Source organism: Myotis nattereri (genome assembly GCF_964212035.1).
Source record: "Myotis nattereri genome assembly, chromosome: 7".
In the NCBI taxonomy this organism is placed as follows: Eukaryota; Metazoa; Chordata; class Mammalia; order Chiroptera; family Vespertilionidae; genus Myotis; species Myotis nattereri.
In genome coordinates, this window is record NC_138082.1 from 41,075,705 (window position 1) to 41,091,217 (window position 15,513).

A 15,513-nucleotide genomic window follows, 5' to 3' on the forward strand; every position below is an offset into this window, starting at 1 on the left:
ATCTCACTCATTTATGGATAATAAAAACCATTATAAACTTATGAACAAAAATAGATACAGAGGCAGAGCAACCTTGAACAGACTGTGAAACTACAGCAGGAAGGCCGGGGAGGGTTAGGGGGCAGGAGAGAAGGGGGTAAGAGATCAACCGAAGGACTTGTATGCATGCATATAAGCATAACCAATGGACATAAGACACTGCAGGGTAGGAGAGGCCAGGGGATTGTCAAGGGCGGGAAAAAAAGGAGACATATGTAATACTCTTTTTAATACTTTAAGCAATAAAACAATTAAAAAAAAAAGAAATTAAAGTCAATAGACTCCCTTGAATCATATTCCATCCTTAACCCCATCCTAATTCTGAGCAATGTTTACTTTCCACTTTATTAATTTATATACTCTTTGGAAACTTTTTAACTTTGGGTTTGTATTGCTCTTATTTCTGGCATGAATTCTGTTTGGTAGTGTATTATTGTTTTGATATATTGCTGGGTTCAGTTAGCACTTGATAAATGATATTGAGCCATAGCTCTTCACATGCTATTTTTAACTCTACTAAGTTTTATTAACATTATGTTAGGCATTTATTTTAGAGGAAAAAAGCAGTAAAATATTGTTTTGTCTATTATCATTGGGAAGCCTCCAAGGGGTTATTGTTACTCTCCCAAAAGCATTGTTATAAATGAATTTTTCTGTAACTGTAAATGTGTTATTTAGAGAAGAGTTAGAAATTTAATGAGGGTCTTCTGTACAGTCGGAATCTGAGAATAAGAGATTTTATTATGGCCCAAATGCCTCCCCCCCCCCCCACATACTCAATTAAAAGATAAACTCAGGAAACTTATGGGAAGAAGATAATGCTCTTCCTTTAGACAGACTTTTGCAGCATTTAAAAACTCTTGCCCTCATGAGAACCAGCAAGAGCCCTGTCTGATTCTTTCTGCAGGTGTTTTATGAAAATCAGTACATATATTTTCACTTCAAAATATGAAACTAGCTTGCATTTTGAATATTTTTTCAAACTATACCTCCAGGAACTTGTAACGCTGAAAATTTACTACTATAACATGTTAACATTAAAACCGTAAGTTCTGTTATTGATCAACCTTACATATTTAAAAGGCAAAAGTAAGTGCGAGTCATTATTGTGACATTAAAGGTTGACTTGCAATCTGAGATACAGAAAATTCAAGGTATAAGTGAATTCTTATTGACTAAGCAGTTATTCGATTAGAATACTAGTAATTCATGTTTCCTTCTGAGATGAGTGCATGCTTACTAACCATATGTAGTTTGTACTAGGTTAACCCTTACTCCATCTCCCTCCCTACCGATCTCAGTTGGTGCTGGAGTGAGGTTCACTAGAGAAAGAACGTTGGGTTTGCTCACTATCTGATATATATATATATCAGATATGTAATGTGTGTTTTAGGTTGTATCTCTTTCCTTCCTCCCTTCCTCTTTCCCTCTCCATTTTGTTCCTTAAAGAATATGAGACAGCTGGTGGAAAATGTGGGGATATGAATAAACATTTCATGGCCAGATGATGTAGACTTCAGGTTACTAGGATGTGATGCCAATCTCTGACTCTACAGTCAGTCTTGACCTATTATGCCATTGATTTGCCCCATTTTTCTGACTCAAGGGAGGGGTTGGAGGGCAATTCCGGTATCTATCTATCTATCTATCTATCTATCTATCTATCTCAATTCTTTATTGTTGAAAGCATTACATATGTTCCCTTTTCTCCCTGTTGTCCTCTCCCAGCCTGCCCCCACCCCCCAGCCCTGACCTTCGCCACTCCAACCTACCCCCCCATTATAGTCTGTGTCCATTGGTTATGCTTATATGCATACAAGTTCTTTGGTTGATCTCTTATCTCCCCTGCCCCACCCCCACCCCACCTCCTCTCCCCTGCCTTCCCTCTGAGATTTGATGGTCTGTTCCATGATTCTGTGTCTCTGGATCTATTTTTGTTCATCATTTATGTTGTTCATTATATTCCACATATGAGACGCTCCTGGTGTTTAGATAGATGCTCCTAAGTTTCTGGTAGAAGGAATTTCAGTCGAGGGGGGTGACTCACTGAGAATGCACTGAATGAATAACACCATTCAAGGAGACAAAAAACAGTTTTTGACTTGCCAACCACGAGAACTATTCTCTCTCAAGGTGGGGAAATACGTCACCTATTAATGAAGAACCTTGCCAATGCATACATATAACTTAGGATTTTGACCCCAGCTTATCAATTAGTGGATCCATTTTTCCCTTCGATAAGTGGCATAAATCCCTAGTTTGTACATAAAGGAATTCACAGAAAACAATGTCCTCTGTTTTGCAGAGGAAATGAGCCTTTATTTCTTTTCATGTTTGTAGCTTCCCTAGGGGTGTGATAGAAAGATTTAGCCCTGGGAAGAATATTTCTTTGAACTTCATTCATTTTGTGCTATGACTAATAGCTTTTCCTTATAACCACACCAAGAATTGATATTGCTTTAGGAAACAGCATTCCACATCTCCAGTGAGTTGCTTATCTTTCTTGAAGCAGAGCGAATTGCTCACATTGTCAGTTTTATGTATTTTCTGACGTAATAGAGGTACTCAGGCTATCGATTCCTTTACTGTATGACTGGTATTGAGGATCACTTAACAGGATGCTGTGCGAAACAACTGGATCAGACTCTGAGTTCACCAAAGTTCAGCAGTCAAGCCTACTTGCTGTCCTTTCTGAGATATCAGATTGAAATTTTGCAAGCAGAAGTGATACACTAACCTTGGTGCATCTGGATGACTCTGGTTAGTTCTAAGCAAGGAGAAAATCATGGAGCTACAGAAGACCCAAGAAGGTCCAGAGGCACTAAGTTCAATGTACATCTCTTGGCTCGTACACTTATCGCAGCAACAGACTTTCCACAGCTGCTGTCTGTGGACCATGGCTGAGCTTGTCCTTTTGACTGGCAGCATTAAATCTTGCTGTGTGATTGCACGGGTTGCATACCTGGGAAGCTAGCCTGGCTCTTCGATTAGGAAGTATAATGCTAGAAAGGGATTCTTTAAATCTACATTGTTTAGAAAGCAGTCACATGATGGATACATTTTGTTCATAGGATCTCACAATATTAAACTTAGGGAAACCACTGAAGTCCCACGACGGATCACGATAGCACACACTCCTTTACATAATAGAAACTCCTTCTTTGAGAAGTTTAAGAGGGTCGACCCAAGAGTTCCTTATGTGTGCTCGCTACGGGGTCAGGTGGAGCCACGGAGGCACTGGGAGGTGACTCCTGAAGGCTCATTCTGGTATAGGTGACATTCTCAAATTCCTGGGATAATCACAGAAGGCCAAGGGTGAATGTTTGGCTTATGGCTCCACACCTGGATTGCTTTCATTTGTTTGAGCTTTAAAATGAAGTTCCTCAGAAAACTTGAAAGAACTGAGAAAACGTTGTTCTACAAGATTTGGTGTGTGGCACTGGTGGTACCCAGTGACGTTTCATGTTTAACTCACTAGAAATTATTTTTGAAGTTGTTGTTCTGACATTAATTTACACAGCTGGTCAGCTTTTAATGGATGAACTGTGACAATGGAAGAGAAAGCATAACTTAAGAAAGGCTTCTCTGTGGGAATTTTCTAGAGCCATTAAAAAGCTAGTGAAGAACACGGCCTAGTTCTTTTTGCCACATCATGAAGTATTAAGCAAAAACTAAAAACTTTGAATGAATAATAAATATTAAAGCGGAGAAACTTCTTCTGAAGATCCATAAGAAGAGAATAAACCCCATCTTTCTTTTTTCTTTTCTTTTTTTTAAAAAATATATTTTATTGATTTTTTACAGAGAGGAAGGGAGAGAGATAGAGAGTTAGAAACATCGATGAGAGAGAACCATTGATCAGCTGCCTCCTGCACATCTCCCACTGTGGGTATGCCCGCCACCCAGGTACATGCCCTTGACCGGAATCGAACCTGGGACCTTTCAGTCCGCAGGCCTACACTCTATCCACTGAGCCAAACCAGTTTCGGCAGAACCCCATCTTTCTAATGCAATAACTACACATAGAAAATTTGTTTCCAAACAAATTCTAGAGACTACAGTCTATTTTCTATTCACCTAGCAGTTTAACAAAACATTTATTTGTTTCTGGTGTGAAAAAAATAAGTTCAGTGTAGGGACATGAAACTTACACTTATGATGCTGTCCAGTATATTAGACACCTTTGTATGTCGCATCTTTATTTTATGTGATGACTCAGTTTGGTGTACCTTTGTCCCCACTTAGGGATAAGGAAAATGCAGTTGAAATGTAAATATTTCACTAATGATGCTCCTTAGAATAGTGGAGTTCTTGGCGTGCTGCGGGGAAGAGAATGTCCTGAGGCCCCCACGGGAGGATGAGGTATCGTGGAAAGCTTTATTGATGATGTAAAAACAAGGGAGTTCCCTTCCAAAGTCCATCTCTGTCCATCTCCCACGGAAGAAGTCCAATCTTGTCTTCAGCGGGGCTAGAATTAAGGCCACTGTCCAGAGTCTCTGCTCCCTATGAAAGCACAGTCCAGTCCAGCGTCCCGCGTGTGGAGTGCCATGCTGCTCTAAGGCCACATGGCTTTGGAGAGAGACTGGCCGAGTGCACAGGGCGAGTGCAGGTCATAAGCAAGAGTGCCAGAGCAGAAGAGAACAAGAGAGAGAGAATTCATTGCCTGTGGATCATGTATTCCTGAATTTTTGCAGGCTTGCATTGGGGTTCACCCCCCTAGCCAATTCATTGTTCCTCAGGCTAGCTAGGCTGACAGGCAAGCACTTCCCCTAAGTCACCCCAGTTTCACTGCACATGTGCCCTTCTCCCCCTTTGTTAGATCCCTTCCCCCAGTGATCTGCAGGGAATGGACTGCTGGTTCCCTGGGGAGAATGAAGCTGTAGCTTCCTGGTGAAGCTGCCCAGATGACATGGTTATAATATCTGGCCTCCCCTTTGCTCTCTTTCTATTATCAATACTAATAACTAGCTATTTATGACGATAACAATACAATTGGGCCTGGTAATTGGTTAGTTAAGCCCCAAACTCATTAAAATAGTGAATTATTTCAAAATAATACAGATGCTTTTTAAATATTTTATTTTAATTTAAAATATTAGCATACATTTATTGGACATTCTTCTCTTGTTGTGCAAGTGTTTTTGTTTGGTTGTTTTTTATTGTGAATCCTCTGCCTAGGGAATCATTTTGTTTTCATAAATAAAACAGACTCATAATGCATTACCTATGATTGATAATTTAATTTGATTTAAAATGGAACTAGATTTAAAAGGTGCTTATGAAGAAATCTGAAGAAATCTAAAAGCTTTCTAGGCTTTTGTGATTTTACAATTGTTTGACCCACATCAAACGTGAGAGCTCTTTTGTTTTAATGACACAATTTTATCAAACTCCGGATTTCAACCTAATTTTCCTAGAAAAAAAATTTCTCTTTTCTTCATGTTTTTTGGTTCATATAGTAAAAAAACCCCTGAACTTACAATAACAAGTGCAACTGACATAAACAGATTCGGGAACAAATACAATTGACACTTGGTAAGCAAACACATTCAACGAGTGGGGCAGTTTTGGACCAAAATAATAGAGGAGAACTGGTTTCCTTGCCACAGCCTCTTAGCATGCCTTCGGTATGTCAGAATTGCTTTGGAGAGGTCATTAATTTGTGTGGTAAGTTGCTCAAGTGCAGGTCATTGAGAGAGTTTTTACTTAGTAATAAATCATATTTTCCTACCTCTCAGTCTTCCTTGATACTGTGGTGTCTTCAACCCCCTTATACCTTTCATTTACTTCTGGGAAGCTCCAGGGCGATGTTTGACATGTGCTTATAAACAAGTCCTTCTATTTTCCGTAAACATTCTGAACCTTATGGAGGCAATGCCCCCTAGATAGCTTTAGCTCAGTTGCCTCCCACAGGGGTCCCTGTCATGGTAGAAACCACCATCACCCTGGGATTATGTTTAGGAATCAAACATACGCACATGGAGGCCAAGTCAGTCACAATTCTGAACGCCAACAAGCAGGATATCCTACCAAACACCCCTTCCCTCTGACAATTGAGGCACTGTCCCAGGGCTAAGCTCATAGGTCTGTCCTTCTTCCCCTAGGAAGAATTATTTCCCTGGAGGCGCCTCAGTGTCTCATGCAAATGGACTCTTGACAAATCCAGGCTGCCAGACATTGTTCAGATAGGTCTCCATGCATCAGGCATCCACTTTTTCTTCATTGTTAGCTGCAGCTGTAGTAGCAATGGTAGCATAACTTAGTGAGGTGTTAAAATTCCATTTAAAAATATATTTTTATTGATTTCTTTCAGAGAGGAAGGGAGAGGAGAGATAAATACATCAATGATGAGAGAGAATCATTCATCGGCTGCCTACTGCACGCCCCACACTGGGGATCGAGCTTGCATCCTGGGCATGTGCTCTGACTGGGAATGGAACCATGACCTCCTGGTTCATAGGTTGATGCTCAACCACTGAGCCTTGCCGGTCATGCTATAATCTCATTTTTAAGAGGAAGGGACCAAGGTCCAGAGAGTAAGACATATCGGAAGCAGTAGAGTTAGGTCTGGAACCAGCTTCTTAATCTCCATACTGTGTCTAAGAGAGAGAACAGCACATACAGCCCAGTCATGAAACATGGCCTGTAGTGAGCAGAGCAAGCCCGAAGGGCTGTGAACAGCTTTGGTCAGGAATCACCTTCCCCACGGCCAGAGATGCTTCTGCTTGTCCTCTGCTCTGTCCAGGTCTGTGGCTCCACCAGGCTGATGCTACAGCAGGGAAGGACAGTTGAGAAGAGGGGGAGAGAGTCAGGAGTGTATTAGCCTGATGACGGGACAGACCTTAGACCAGTGATGGCGAACCTTTTGAGCTTGGAGTGTCAGCATTTTGAAAAACCCTAACTTAACTCTGGTGCCGTGTCACATACAGAAATTTTTTGATATTTGCAGCCATAGTAAAACAAAGACATATTTTTGATATTTATTTTATATATTTAAATGCCATTTAACAAAGAAAAATCAACCAAAAAAATGAGTTCGCCTCTGACACGCTTGTCATAGGTTCGCCATCACTGCCTTAGACCCCACTTACCTCACTTACCTGAATGTCTCAACGTGGACAATGATAGCACATCAGGGACACGAGAGTTCAGCTCTCGTTTGGTTATCCCTCTCCCTGTCTGCAGTTGCATGCAGCAGGGTGGGGTTGATCTTACCCTAGTTTTGGACTAAAATAATAAAAAGACACTGAAAGTTAGGTTCTCCTTTTCCCTTGTTATATTTTCCTTGCTACTTGAAATCGTCTCTGGCAGCCTCTTATTTGAGAAAACCTGTAGATTAAAGGGTTTTTGTCCAAGATTACTTTGGCTCGTGTGTTTTAGGGTAACACCTACCTTCTCTAACATAAGGTCTAAACTTTAAAGAAGCAATACAAGTACCTGGGCATTGCGCTGGCTCTTCATGTAGTATTTTATAAAACTCCTGGGATCCCACCTGGAAAATATTTTTGTCTTTGCACTGCACCAACTCTTTAAATTTTAAAGTTCAAGAGCAGAAATCCTCTCATGTTACAGAATGGGAAACTGATAGGCGAAGTAATTTGTCTAGTGAGACACAACTGGTCAGTGGTAGAACTTAAATTAAGCTTCGTGAGTGTTATACATTGACTCCAGAGCTCTCTCTACTATACTGCATTGCCTCCTATGCCACTGATTTATGGGTTAATGAATTTCTCTGAATATGGTGGTGAAACGCCTTTGAAAGTGAGAAGAGAATATTATTCCTTACTGATTGTATTGGTTTAAACGAGTCACCAGAAAATGATAAGAGCTTCTGTTATGCTTCTGCGTTCCCTGCCTTATGTAATTTTAGTTCAATTCACAGATTACCCAATACTCCCAGAAGGCTGTGGATAGTTGGTAAATGAAACCAACACATAAATTAAGTGAAATGGAGGTAAGAGTAAACCATGGCAATCCTTTAATAAGGTTTAATAACGTTAAAATTCAGTACTCTACATTATCACTGTCCCCAAAAGGTTTATTATTCATCTAAAGTCTTCTTTTCAATTGCCGACCCTGCTTGACATGTAGACATTTTAGTAAATTTGTTGAAGAGGAAAAGCACTATTTTGACTACAATAGCCTGAAATGCTAATAGTCACGGCAGAGTGTCACCTATCAGAAGCCACTGAGGACCACCACTGGACATCAAATATGTACCTTATTTTAATTATATTAAGTGCCAGTTGATTTGTTAGTCTACGAAAGCACGTTAATATGTTTCACGAAGATGTTTGTTTGTATAGTTTGGATATACTTGAGAATCTGGAGGTTCTAAGTAAGAGTTTTGGATTTCTACTTTAGGAACAGCTGGGTCGTTCAGTAAAAATTAAATTAGACCCAGCTGGTGTGTCTCAGTGGTTGAGCATCAGCCTCTGAACCAGGAGGTCATGGTTTGATTCCTGATCAGGGCACATGCCCAGGTTGTGGGCTCAATCCCCAATGGGGGTGTGTAGGAGGCAGCTGCTCAATGATTCTCCATAACTGATGTTTCTCTCTCTCCCTTCCTCTCTGAAATCAATAAAAATATATTTAACAAAAATTTAAATCAAGACACAGAGTAAGTAATGTGCCAAGACTATAAAGCCAGCCAGCTTGGGAGCAGCTAGACCTCAGACAATGTGTGGTTAACTATTCTCAACCTCGGCTCTACAACCAAGCCAGGGGCTTTGGCATAAAGTATTCTTGGATTCAAAATTTGGCCCTGCTTCTCAAGAATTATGTAAAGTTGGCAAATTAGCTTATACCTCTGTTTCCTCTTTATTAGCAGAGAAAGCATTAGTACTACTCTCATGGGGTTTTTTTTGTTTGTTTTGGGTGAGGTTTTTGTGAAATGATATCTACTTATCACAATACCTAGCATCTAATAAGAACTTAACAAATGGGAGCCTTTATTATATTATTGTTATTGTTATGACTGTGGGGACTTAAAATTAGAGGATATGTTACTGAGTCCAAGGAGCTTGGATTTAATTGGGGACTGAAACAGATAAGTAGGTGCAAATTAATGTAGAGTGAAGGATAATAGTTTTAATTTGAAAATGCTTGAAGGAGGCACTGGTACAACCTATATTTGCTTTCTTTCTGGGTTTTCCTTTGGCTCAGAAGTGTACATGCAACATATGCAAATACTGAATTGTTATTTGTACACTTGAAACTAATATTATATGTCAATTTTACATAAACATTTAAAAAGTATGCACATGCTAATCATACATACCTTCAGCGATATGCTATCAATTTCATGAGAAAATTATTAATTATAGATTTTTATATATGAGCTATCTGATTTTTCATTTGCCCTGCTGTTACAATCTGTTTAGATGAGCAGCAATTTCATGCATTTTTGCTATGTATCATTTTTAGCTCTTCCATTCAGCATCAATTTAAAATCAGTGTAGTATTAAGACACTCTCAATTTATAGTAGCTCTCTTTCAGTAATTGGCTTACTTCAAATTTTTATATAAACCACTTCTTTTCCCAAGCCACCCTCCCCCACCCCCACCCCCCACCCCCCACCCCCTCCGCCAATTGCAGAGCAAAAGATAGTCATTTTGGTGTTGATTGATAGCTGCTAAGTAGAAGTAAGAATTTCATAGAAGGAAATATGGGTACCAGTGCTTTAAGAAAAGATGTGTCACTAATGTGTTTTATTAATTGGTGCTACTTTGGGAGTTGGCTTTGTCATGCATTTCTGATAAGAGCCCCTCATCAGCTTCAGAATTCTTTATCTGGAAGGTCACTTTCTAAGCTGTCAATGTCAGTTGCCTCACTTAGTTGACTGAAACAATCAGATTTCACAGAGTTGATGACTAAATTTGTTTATGTTATGGCTATAACTAGTGAACTAATAATTACTAGTTTCTGTCTGTCTTGCAGCTTAATTATAAATTCACTGGTGCCATGTATTTCAAAGTAAAAAAAAGATGAAGAAATACAGGACATATGAAAGAGTTTCCATTAGTCCATCAAATAACAAAACCCTCATGAATTTATATTGTATTTTTAAGTAACTAATAAATAATTATAGGAGTCTTTAAAGTGGCTTCCTACAAGTGGCAAAGGACCTTAAATGTGTTTTCTATATAATGCTTATAGCTGTTTTTTTCCATTTGTGTAATTTTTTTCTCATCTCTATTCTGCATTACAGTCTCAGAGTTCTCCAGTTTTCTTTAGAGCCACTTAGACTGCATCAATTTTTAGAGTAGATGCTGATTAAAATAAGCTACAATAGCCCACTGCTTATAGTGCCACCTTGTGGCCTAGATCCATTACCGCCTCCCATTAGCAAGGACTGTAGGCCCCTCAATTGGGGCCAAATCTGAAATGAGCAGTTTCTTTAAGAAATGTGTCCCCAGCGTGTAATTATTTATTTTCAGGTTGCTAATTACTTGATAAAACTGAAGTAAAGACAAAATATTGTTAAAATGAAAAATGACCACTACTGAAGGCAAATTCAAAATTAAAACAAATCATCTCTGAATATTTGATGGAATCAAAGGGAAAATGTGATTTGCTCTATGAAGGCTTAATTTATAATTATATTTTTTATGATCACTTCTATGGTATAAGGAGTGGTAGGTTTACACTTTGATTCTCCGCCCCCCTCCCCCAACTGTCAAGAAATTACATTTGACTAGCAGCACTTTTTAGAGCACAAAAATTTGGTTCCTGAAATTTTATCTTGGTAAATTGTAAAATCCATGACTCATTTCTCCTCTCTATTTTCACTCTTCTTCTCTCTTCACAATGGTGTATGAAACTTTTTCTCTGCCATGTGGTTCTGTTAGAGGATATCACTGATGCATTTGAATCATGTGAGTCAATATAGCCCCGAATAAAAAATGAAGGTACTGTATGCCCTACTGGCCAGCATTTTGTCCTCAGGTATTCCTATTTTTATTTCTATGTCAACTAATTTGATGACTTTTTTTAGTTGTACCCATGATGGCAGTGTTAGGAGGTCAAACCTTTGTTTCTGTTTTGGACAAAAACATATGTCATTGTATAAAGCATGTGAAGAAGTAGAAATGAATGTGTAGTGTTTGGATATTATTTTGCATGAGAAGAGTGGGGTTAGAATTGGGGTTTTTGCAGAGATAACTGGACAACAAAAAGAAAAAGTCTATATTACTCATTAAGAACGTTAAGGAGAAAAAATAAATTGGTTGTAAAGAGTTCAGTTTAATTAATAAGTATGTAATTTATACTCCTTTAAAGTCCACTTTAAATGAAGAGCCATTCTGGTTCTGATGAGTGCACTTGAGGTTGTTATATGACTAACAGTTCAGAGTAGAAGTGCATGCCCTTTTTCTGGGATATATACTTTGCAGGCCTGGCTGCTTAGGTCTGTGGTAGTTTTCTTTTCCTCAAGACCAGAGAACTATGGCTGACAGATGTCAACACTGAGCCGTTTCAGGTTCAGTTAAACAGGAAATTCTCTAAGTTTATACCAAAGTCATTACGTGAAAAAGACTAAGTATTCCTTCCTTTAAAAAAAGACAACAGAAAATGAATCACTAGAGAAGGATATTCTGCAATTTTAAAGTGCTTTATTTACTCACCTACCTCTTGCAAAATATCTCTAGCAGGATGGTTTAGTAAATAATAGTTATAGGTTGAATTGTGTTCCCCTCAAAAAGAGGTTTAAGTCCTAACCTGCAGTACCTTAGGATGTGACCTTATTTGGAAATAAGGTTTTTGCAGAAGTAACCAATTTAAAACAAGGTCACTGAGGTGGGCCTTAGTCCTATATGGCTGGTGTCCTTGTAAAAAGAAGAGATTTAGACACAGAGACAGACGTGCCCAGAGGAAAGACTATATGAAGAGACACAGGGAGAACATGATAGGGAAAGAGGAGCTATGCTGCCACCAGCCAAGGAATGTCTGGGGCTACCAGAAGCTTCCTTCTACAGGTTTCAGAGGGATTATGGCCCTTCAATACCTTGATTTGAGACTTTCAGTCTCCAGAACTGTGAGATAGTAAATTTCTGTTGTCCTAAGCCACACAGTTTGTGGTACTTTGTTATGGCAGCCCTAGGAAACTACTGCACTCATGATAGTCAACTTATGCTTTGTCCTATGAGCACTTGACACCTAATAACAACCTTGAGACATCTATTATTAGCTTCCCAAGATACTAGCAGATGTGGATACTAGCTTCATGAGGTTAAGTGATTTGCTAAAGGTCACAGTTAGTGTGTGAGCTGGGATTTGAACCCAGGCCTGTTTAATTCTGGATTCTGCTGTGTGTGTGTGTGTGTGTGTGTGTGTGTATGTATGTGTGTGTGTGTGTGTGTCGGGATCTGGTTCTCATTGGATTGTTTAGGGTTACAACATCCTCATGTCTCATCTGAACTCTCACCTCCATTTGAAGGAGAATTACTCTTGGCATTCACTGGCAAACCCATCCACCATTTACAAGGGCACAAATAAGACTTCATTTCTCTGACAATAAAGGGTTGGCAATATTCTCTTGTCTTCATGTAATTTGAAATTTATAACCTTATCAGCCTCTCCCCCACACCTCTCCATTTCTTCCTGCCTCCTTCCATGACCCAAATCAGTGTAGTTTAATATGTGTAATGGAGTGAAAAACTACACTGAGTCAATTTTCTGCTTCAAAAAGATTTCTTTAAAAAATCCAATCAGGGTCTTTGTCAAATACTAAACAAACCTGCATTGAACTGTGTAGGTATCAGATTAGTGAAACCTGGACTAACACTTGAAGTCCCAAATTTCATCAATGAAATTAATCCTATAATTCTGAGAGCAGAATTGTTTTCCTAAATGTTAGAATGAGTGCCTTCTTTTTATTAACAGTATATCAGTTGTAGGATATAAAGTAAAAGCTATCAGAGTGCATTGCACAAGTAAAAGTATGGTTTTGTGATTATTACAATTATATATGCAAATGTGTGCTGGGTTGCTGATAACCAGTCAAAAAAGGATGTTCCTACCTGACAGTCTTCAACTTGGAAGAGATCTGTGTTTTAGTCTTATAGTTTAATTTCCTTTAGTTTAGTCATGTAGTATGGCAAGATCGATGTCCAGGGCTTTGTGAATAGCCTCCTAAAAGAGAAAGGATCATCACTGGGGGGCAGGATAATTGCCAGTGAGCTTTCCTAACCTCACCAGTACAGCCATTAAACAGCTGTGGGGCCTTGAGCAAATCAATTAGCCTCTCTGAGTTCTAAACTCCAAATACGTAAAACTATTGACTTCTCCCTATTTATAAACAATGTGTTCGAGAAAAGAAAAAAAAACAATTTGAAAAGAAAAAGTCAATGGAAATATGCTCTAGAACAGTGGTTCTCAACCTTCTGGCCCTTTAAATACAGTTCCTCATGTTGTGACCCAACCATAAAATTATTTTCGTTGCTACTTCATAACTGTAATGTTGCTACTGTTATGAATCATAATGTAAATATCTAATATGCAGGATGGTCTTAGGCAACCCCTGTGAAAGGGTTGTTCGACCACCAAAGGGGTCGCGACCCACAGGTTGAGAACCGCTGCTCTAGAGGGTGGCTGACTATTTTTGTATTGTTATAAGACAGCCAACTCAATATTCAGCATACGTAGCTGCTGTTTGGTGCATTGTCTAAGGCCTCTGATGGATGGCTTGTCTATGCAGCAATGTCTGTTGGACAAGGAGCATCTAAGCAGTATGCTACTCCACTTCTCAGTCTTATAGAATCCTTTATCCCTCTGACAACTGTATTACTCATGATCTTCCCTACATGACCACTGGATCAAACAACAGTAAAAACATTTGCTTCCAAGGATACTGATCCCCTAAGTATCAAGTATTTTTAGTTGTCCTTTTAATCTCCCTGAAGCAGCTGAGAGTACCTCCTGTCCCTCCCCTTGAAACTCCTCCCACGGCTGCCACCTCCATGCTGCACTGCTCTGCTTCCCCACTTGCCCCAGCTTCCCTTGTTGAACCTCTTCTGCTTCATGTCCTTTACCTGATCTTGTAGTGGTGGCATTTCCATAAGTGCTATCTTTTGTCCGTGTCCATGGACTAATAGTCAGGATGGTGAAGACCTAGGGGGGTGGGTAGGGGCTGGATAAAGGGGGTAAAGAAGGGTAAATGGGAGACATCTGTAATACTGTCAATAATATACATTATTGACAATGTATTTAAACAAAAAAGCAAAAAAACCAACCAAGCAACAACAACCCCAAATAAACAAAAGTGCTATCTTCTGTTCTCTACCCAGTGCCTTGGGAATCTCATTAGTGCATATGATATCAGCTCTCACTCCCATGCTGAAGTAGGTCACTGGGTGTATTTCATTTCTGAAGCTCCAGGTTCCACAGGTTATTTCTACTTGGAACTCCTGCTGGCTCCTCAATTACTACACCTCCCAAACTAACCCCATGACCTTCCTGCCGTGGTACCTTGAGTTTTCTAGTTACTCAGTAGTGTCATCATTCTTTTAGCTGTCTGACAAGAGACTTTGCGTCATCTTTGATTCCACTCCTCACTTTAATCTCATGGCCAATATCTAATTGTTTTTAAAATTCTATCAATTTTACTTACAAGAAACTTTGCATCTATCACTTTACAGGTGATAGTTTATATCTCCCACAGTCTTGATGCTTGCTCCCTCTGGAGTACTGTGGCTAGGGCTTACTTCCAGTCTTAATGTGACCGTGTCACTCCCTCAAGGCTTTGACAGCTCTCTATTTCTTCTAGCACAAAATCCAAACTTTTTAGGACGCCATGTGAATTATTTCAGAATTGAGTCTCAATTACTTCTTGAGTCTCAGTTCTAGACACATAGCCCATACATTGTTCACACTTAAGTCACTTTGCAATTCTTGGCATTTATAGGACTCCTGGAGTGCATCTTCCCAACTCCTGGTATTTTCTTACTCAATTCCTTCATCCAAGAATTCAGTTAAAGTGACTAACAGTTATTAAAAATCCCCCATAATATTATTCCATAAATGTTTGTTGGATTGAAATACAATTATTAGCTTCTGTCTGAAGAGAAATATGAGATCAAATCTTTTTCATTTTTGTATTTCCAGCAATTAGCAGAGTGCTAGATATATAGTATATACTCAAGAATATTTACTTGGAAACAAAAGCTAAAGAATTACTAATCTGTCTGGTTATATGTATTTTTAACATTCATATTTTCCCTAGGAGACACAAAGTAGTAAAATAACCAGTTAAAGAAATAAAATAAGCATTCTTTACTACCTACCAGCAAGGATTGTTATTCACCTGGAGAGAATAGCTATTTACAAGGTTAATACTGACCTAAATAGCTTGTGCATCATTCTTTTAGTCACTAAGATCAGGTTGTTGATGATAATGAATGTTTGTAGTAATGAACTTGCTTATAACTTTTCTCTAAATGAGATTTAGTACACATAGGTTTCAGTATCATATATTA

General features: G+C 39.0%; 1 protein-coding gene across 1 annotated transcript in view; it reads left to right on the forward strand.

Moving 5' to 3' along the window:
• The window catches only part of PDE11A (phosphodiesterase 11A), a gene marked incomplete at both ends in the record, with an annotated part of 286,244 nt that overhangs the window by 59,222 nt on the left and 211,509 nt on the right, over positions 1-15,513 (forward strand). The window lies entirely within an intron of this gene.